A 6,923-nucleotide genomic window follows, 5' to 3' on the forward strand; every position below is an offset into this window, starting at 1 on the left:
CAGTCAAATGTAGTATATATATATATATTAGGGCTGTCAAAAATAGCGCGTTAACGACGTTAATTCGTTGTTTGCTGTTAATTACGTCAATTTTTTTAACGCATTTCACGCATGCGCAGTGTGACAAATTATTCAGGTCAGGAAAGTGGTTGGGAGCTAGAGGCGAGATGGAGCAAGGTGAGCAAAGTGGGCCTATTGACGGATTCAAATATAAAAAGAATGATGATGGTACAGTTAACAAGTACAAGGTTATTTGCAAGATTTGTAAGAAGGAGTTTCAATTTCACCGGAGCTGTTCAAGCTTGAAGTACCATGTCAACGCCAAACATGCGTTTGCTGGGCCGTCAGATTCAGCAAGTGGTTTGCGCCAGACCACGCTGAATGTTTGCAGGCAATTAACAAAATCAACCTCAGATAATTTGACCAACACAATAGCAAAATGGATTGCAAAGGATTGTAGATCCATTAGCATTGTAGAAGACTCAGGTTTCCTTGATGTTTTGCAAGTGGCGTCTCAAGACTCATTCTATAAGCCACCGTCAAGAGCCACAGTTATGAAGAAAATCCACGAGCTCTATGAAAACGAAAAAGAAAAAAGGAAAGAGGTCTTGGCTCAAGTAAATCATATCGCCCTGACAGGAGACCATTGGACATCAGTGAGTAACAACAATTACCTCGGAGTAACTGCACATTTAATCAGTGACACGTGGGAACTGAAGTCTTTTGCGCTGACTATATTAAAAACTGAGGAGCGTCATTTTGCGGAGGCTTGTAAAGAACAGTTCCTGTCTGTTGCACGTGAGTGGGACATCGAGGGCAAGACTACAACCATTGGGACTGACAGTGCACGCAACATGGTTGCCGCAATTCGACTTACACGCTATGAACACATGAACTGTGTCGCTCACATGGTGCAGAGAAGTGTCACAGTGAGTCTTGCTGACAGCGGCTTTGTAAATGCTTTGGCCAAGTGATGGAACATTACAAAGACAAATATTATGGTGTGTAGTATGTTTCAGCTTGATTTAAAACACCATTATTTGGCTGTGTTAATAAACAGACATAATATGAAAATTATGTATCTGTGTCCTGTTATTTATCTTTTGGTATACATTTCAGAAAAAAAATGGTTAGGATTCAGGTGTAATTGCAAATAGTGATTAATCATGATTAATCCACTGAAAATTCTGATTAATTTGATTAAAAATTTTAATCATTTGACAGCCCTAATATATATATATTATTTTATTTTATTTATTTAACTAGGCAAGTAAGTTGCCCCGTGTAGCTCAGTTGGTAGAGCATGGCACTTGCAACGCCAGGGTTGTGGGTTCGATTCCCACGGGGGGCCAGTATGAACAACAACAAAAAAGTATGCTATCACTAACTGTAAGTCGCTCTGGATAAGAGAATCTGCTAAATGACGTAAATGTCATGAACAAATTCTTATTTACAATGAAGGCCTACCAAAAGGCAAAAGGCCTCCTACTGGGGCTGGGATTAAAAATATAGGACAAAACACACCACGAAAAGAGACACCACAACACTACATAAAGAGAGACCTAAGACAACATAGCATGGCAGCAACACATGACAACACAACATGGTAGCAACACCACATGACAACAACATGGTAGCAACACAACATGACAACAACATGGTAGCAACACAACATGGCAGCAGCACAAAACATGGTACAAACATTACTGGGCACAGACCACTGCACAAAGGCAAGAAGGTAGAGGCAACAATACATCACGCGAAGCAGCCACAACTGTCAGTAAGAGTGTCCATGATTGAGTCTTTATGATTGAGCAGTATCTGCGCATGTGCACGGGTTTGCTTCATGCTGTTCACTGCGTGGTAACCAGGGCACCAAAACAGTGGAGAAGTTGAGCCTTGCGCTTCAACGCACTTAGTTGTTGAGAAAGTTGACCCACTATGCTTACATTCTGCATCTACGTCATATCGCCGAGTCGCCGACTCTACCTTTAAAGTTGTTATTTTGTACAGTCAAAACTTAGTTAGGCCATATTTATCTGGTTCTACACAATTATTATAGGCAATAGCTACATTTTTAACCTTCCTTATGTCAACTGCTGCACATGTTGATCTTGTGTCAAGTGGAATATCATGTGGATAAGATTAAGAATAGGCCTATTGAATGGGGTTTATAACTGTTTTGACCTACTAAAATACCGGTTTATTAGACACAAGGTAAATTAAGATTAGCCCAGAAAGTGTTGCACGTGGATTGCAGGGGAAAGGTGGTTGTTTATAACTAGTGATGGGAAACCGAGGCTTTCTGAAGCCTCCCTTACAAAAAAAGATTGCAGTTTTGAAACTGCAATAAAAGTGCAGTAACTGAAGTCGACTGGTATTTTGGACGCAGTAATTTCAGAATAACTGTAGTGTACTGCAGTTGAACTGCAGTTATACTGCACTGTAACTGCAGTTACACTCTAAAAGTACTGCAGTAAAAAAAATCAGTGTTATTTTGGACGCAGTATTTGTAGCGTCCTGCAGTTATACTGCACTCTAACTACAGTTATACTACAGTGTACTGCAGTTATACTGCACTCTGACTGTAATATTTTTTCGTAAGGGCTTTGGGGCTTTCCCCAAATTGTGCTGAAAACTGGTTCATTACTCGGAGCTTTTAACACAATATACATTAGTGACATCTGCTGGTCAGCAATAAGAAGCGCAGCGGTTAGTCGTCGGAGCTCCGGTATCAATCGGCCCATCACTATTTATAACCATAACTAGAATGAATGAAGGGAATTGAAAATAATAATATAACCTGTTAATATTCACTGATTGCATTATAAGTGTTTATTTGATGAAGTGTTCAAGTGTCTCACTCAATTAAATTCAAATAGCTTTATTGGCATGAGAAACATATGTTTACATTGCCAAAGCAAGTGAAATACATAATAAACAAAAGTGAAATAAAGTGAAATAAACAATCAAAAATAAATAGTAAACATTACACTCACAAAAGTTTCAAAGGAATGGAGACATTTTAAATGTCATATTATGGATATATACAGTGTTGTAACGATGTGCAAATAGTTAAAAGTACTAAAGAGAAAATAAATAAACATAAATATGGGTTGTTTGTTCTTCACTGGATGCCCTTTTCTTGGCAACAGGTCTCTCTCTCTCTCTCCCTCCCATCGCTCTCTCTCTCTCTCTCTCTCTCTCTCTCTCTCTCTCTCTCTCTCTCTCTCTCTCTCTCTCTCTCTCTCTCTCTCTCTCTCTCTCTCTCTCTCTCTCTCTCTCTCTCTCTCTCTCTCTCTCTCTCTCTCTCTCTCTCTCTCTCTCTCTCTCTCTCTCTCTCTCTCTCTCTCTCTCTCTCTCTCTCTCTCTCTCTCTCTTTCCTCTCTCTCTCTCTCTCCTCTCTCTCTCTCTCTCTCTCTCTCTCTCTCTCTCTCTCTCTCTCTCTCTCTCTCTCTCTCTCTCTCTCTCTCTCTCTCTCTCTCTCTCTCTCTCTCTCTCTCTCTCTCTCTCTCTCTCTCTCTCTCTCTCTCTCTCATCAGGGGCTGTGCACATCTCCTGGTGTGGCTGAATGCGTCCCAGTCTAACTTTTCAGCCAGTACGACGTTGCGCATTTGCTTGGTGCTAAAACAGTGAGTTAATTTTTTGAACCCAAGAATGTGACCTTGCAAATAATTCGCATGTTTACTCTTCTCAGTCTATCTTTTTCCTATCCCATTCATAGACGCTAACTACTTTTAGCGTCTATTCCTTAAGGTACACTACATGACCAAAAGCATGTGGACACCTGCTCGTTGAACATCTCATTCCGAAATCATGGGCATTAATATGGAGTTGGTCTCCCCTTTGCTGCTATAACAGCCTCCACTATTCTGCGAAGTCTAGATGTTAGAACATTGCTGTGGGGACTTGCTTCCATTCAGCCACAAGAGCATTAGTGAGGTCGGGTAGAGATGTTGGGCGATTAGCCCTGGCTCGTAGTCGGCGTTCCAATTCATCCCAAAGGTGTTCGATGGAGTTGATGTCAGGGCTCAGAAGTTAGTCGTGGGCGCTAACCATCACAGGTTCGCACTGTACATAATGCTCCCTTTTTGTTGCTGTGAATCGCTCTTTTGTCATTGTTCCCCAATAGGTGGCTTCAAAAAATATATATTTGGCCTCACAAGTTTTCTAAACAAATTATTTGTATTTATTTATTTTATAATGTTCGTTGTTGGACAGGAAATCACTTCAAAGTATTTTAATATAGGAAATCTGTTCAAAAGTGTTACCACGCATAAATTGAGAGACAGGCTATAGACCCTTTTCCAGTACACTACACTGAAGTCAGGCACAGATGCACGCGACGCTTGGCGGCAGTAAAGCCATCGCCATCTGTTCCCATTAAACATAGCCTAGATGTACGTTTTTATTACTTCTAAACAAAATAACTTTTTTGGGTTCTCATATGCTTACAATGATGGTTTGATTCTTGCATGAACAGTCGCTAAGATTATATTTGTTTGTGATCTTTGCAAAATAACTATTTTAGATGCAGCAGTTGTTAGCTAGAATGCTAATGCTCGTTGATATAGGCTGTAGTAAAAACTAGCTAAAAGAGGCATTTTACTGGTCGACGTTGAAGTGTTTTTTTAAAAGTATAATGCAGTTGATTTGCGATGATGACACACACATATTAAGCAGGACATTCATACAAGCCTTAAAATCAAATTATAATCCAAAAGTAGTGTCAAATGCACTCACAAGGAACATGTTAATAGAGGCCTTTTTGATGGCATTCTATAAGAACTCCCCCTTGTTCTGCCACCAACTTGCGCACAAAAGTTTGTAAACATGTTTGATCGTATCCCAATGTAATCAAGGTTTGAAATTATTCTGTTTTTTGTTTCAAATACTATATCTGTTTGGGATTCTTGCGGTCAATTTGCAGTGTACAAATGATTTATAACTATGTTCCAACCATCAGCTCAAGGAAAAATTGGCCCACATTATGTAGGATGCTTAATAAGACAGGTGCTTATACTATACCAAATAAAACAAATTGTTTGAACAACAATGTGCAGACAATGTGGTGTCACATAAAATATTTTCTAAATATATGCCTTCTCTGGGATTCAACCCCATATCCTGTCATATGTAAGTGTTTTATGGTCCTCGACTCTACCTGCTGAAGTACCATTCAGGTGATGCTAAAATAAAATAAAATCCTAACTACACTGCTCAAAAAAATAAAGGGAACACTAAAATAACACATCCTAGATCTGAATGAATGAAATAATCTTATTAAATACTTTTTTCTTTACATAGTTGAATGTGCTGACAACAAAATCACACAAAAATTATCAATGGAAATCAAATGTATCAACCCATGAAGGTCTGGATTTGGAGTCACCCTCAAAATGAAAGTGGAAAACCACACAACAGGCTGATCCAACTTTGATGTCATGTCCTTAAAACAAGTCAAAATGAGGCTCAGTAGTGTGTGTGGCCTCCATGTGCCTCTATGACCTCCCTACAACGCCTGGGCATGCTCCTGATGAGGTGGCGGATGGTCTCCTGAGGGATCTCCTCCCAGACCTTGACTAAAGCATCTGCCAACTCCTGGACAGTCTGTGGTGCAATGTGGCGTTGGTGGATGGAGCGAGACATGATGTCCCAGATGTGCTCAATTGGATTCAGGTCTGGGGAACGGGCGGGCCAGTCCATAGCATCAATGCCTTCCTCTTGCAGGAACTGCTGACACACTCCAGCCACATGAGGTCTAGCATTGTCTTGCATTAGGAGGAACCCAGGGCCAACCGCACCAGCATATGGTCTCACAAGGGGTCTGAGGATCTCATCTCGGTACCTAATGGCAGTCAGGCTACCTCTGGCGAGCACATGGAGGGCTGTGCGGCCCCCCAAAGAAATGCCACCCCACACCATGACTGACCCACCGCCAAACCGGTCATGCTGGAGGATGTTGCAGGCAGCAGAACGTTCTCCACGGGCGTCTCCAGACTCTGTCACGTCTGTCACATGTGCTCAGTGTGAACCTGCTTTCATCTGTGAAGAGCACAGGGCGCCAGTGGCGAATTTGCCAATCTTGGTGTTCTCTGGCAAATGCCAAATGTCCTGCACGGTGTTGGGCTGTAAGCACAACCCCCACCTGTGGACGTCGGGCCCTCATACCACCCTCATGGAGTCTGTTTCTGACCGTTTGAGCAGACACATGCACATTTGTGGCCTGCTGGAGGTCATTTTGCAGGGCTCTGGCAGTGCTCCTCCTCCTCCTCCTTGCACAAAAGCGGAGGTAGCAGTCCTGCTGCTGGGTTGTTGCCCTCCTACGGCCTCCTCCACGTCTCCTGATGTACTGGCCTGTCTCCTGGTAGCGCCTCCATGCTCTGGACACTACGCTGACAGACACAGCAAACCTTCTTGCCACAGCTCGCATTGATGTGCCATCCTGGATGAGCTGCACTACCTGAGCCACTTGTGTGGGTTGTAGACTCCGTCTCATGCTACCACTAGAGTGAAAGCACCGCCAGCATTCAAAAGTGACCAAAACATCAGCCAGGAAGCATAGGAACTGAGAAGTGGTCTGTGGTCACCACTTGCAAAACCAGTCCTTTATTGGGGGTGTCTTGCTAATTGCCTATAATTTCCACCTGTTGTCTATTCCATTTGCACAACAGCATGTGAAATTTATTGTCAATCAGTGTTGCTTCCTAAGTGGACAGTTTGATTTCACAGAAGTGTGATTGACTTGGAGTTACATTGTGTTGTTTAAGTGTTCCCTTAATTTTTTTGAGCAGTGTACATTGTAGGAGTCCAGAAGAGGTAGGCGTTTGAAAATAACTTGAAAGAACCACGGCGAAATCAGTGGGATCTCGCACTCGCAACGTGATCAAACAAAGCTTTGGATGTCATTGATTACGTGATAA

Source organism: Coregonus clupeaformis, chromosome 12, assembly GCF_020615455.1.
Source record: "Coregonus clupeaformis isolate EN_2021a chromosome 12, ASM2061545v1, whole genome shotgun sequence".
In the NCBI taxonomy this organism is placed as follows: domain Eukaryota; kingdom Metazoa; phylum Chordata; class Actinopteri; order Salmoniformes; family Salmonidae; genus Coregonus; species Coregonus clupeaformis.